The sequence below is a fragment of the Octodon degus genome, unplaced genomic scaffold (genome assembly GCF_000260255.1).
Source record: "Octodon degus isolate 3935 unplaced genomic scaffold, OctDeg1.0 scaffold00029, whole genome shotgun sequence".
NCBI lineage: Eukaryota > Metazoa > Chordata > Mammalia > Rodentia > Octodontidae > Octodon > Octodon degus.
In genome coordinates, this window is record NW_004524605.1 from 9,641,760 (window position 1) to 9,642,379 (window position 620).

A 620-nucleotide genomic window follows, 5' to 3' on the forward strand; every position below is an offset into this window, starting at 1 on the left:
ACCTGCTTGCAGGCGCTTTAATCCAATGAGCTATTTGGCCAGCCCAAGCTCTTCAATTCTGACCATGAGCAACTACATTATTATGTGAACAATTCAGATTTAAACAAGTTCAGTGAGATTAGTTGGCAGATGTTCTGTGACAAACCGTATTTATTTCAGTTACAAATGTGTGTTAAAGAGTCAACCATATTGCTGCACTAGCAGTCAGGAAAACGACTTACACTTTAGAAACGACTTACACTTTGAAGGCACAGCAAAGGCCAATGTGTATAGAAAAAGACAAATGTGGTACGGACCAACAGAAACACGGTGGTGCCCTTAATGTACAAAAGCCAGCCACTTAGAGGCATAAAGGGCGATCTGTTAGGGTGAAGGGATCCCAGTACACTGCCTATGCTTTGACATCAAAGGAAAGCAGGCTGAGAGCACGTGTGGGTTGCTTTTTTAAATTTCCTGCTGGCCCTGCTGGGGAAATAGCTGGACATGAAGATGATCGGAATCAGGTCAGACAATCTGGTAACAGCCAGGAAGGGGCCTCACATGATGACAGGTGATGGGATGATTCCAGGAAGGGGCCTCACATGAACCTGGACAGGTGATGGGATGATTCCAGGAAGGGG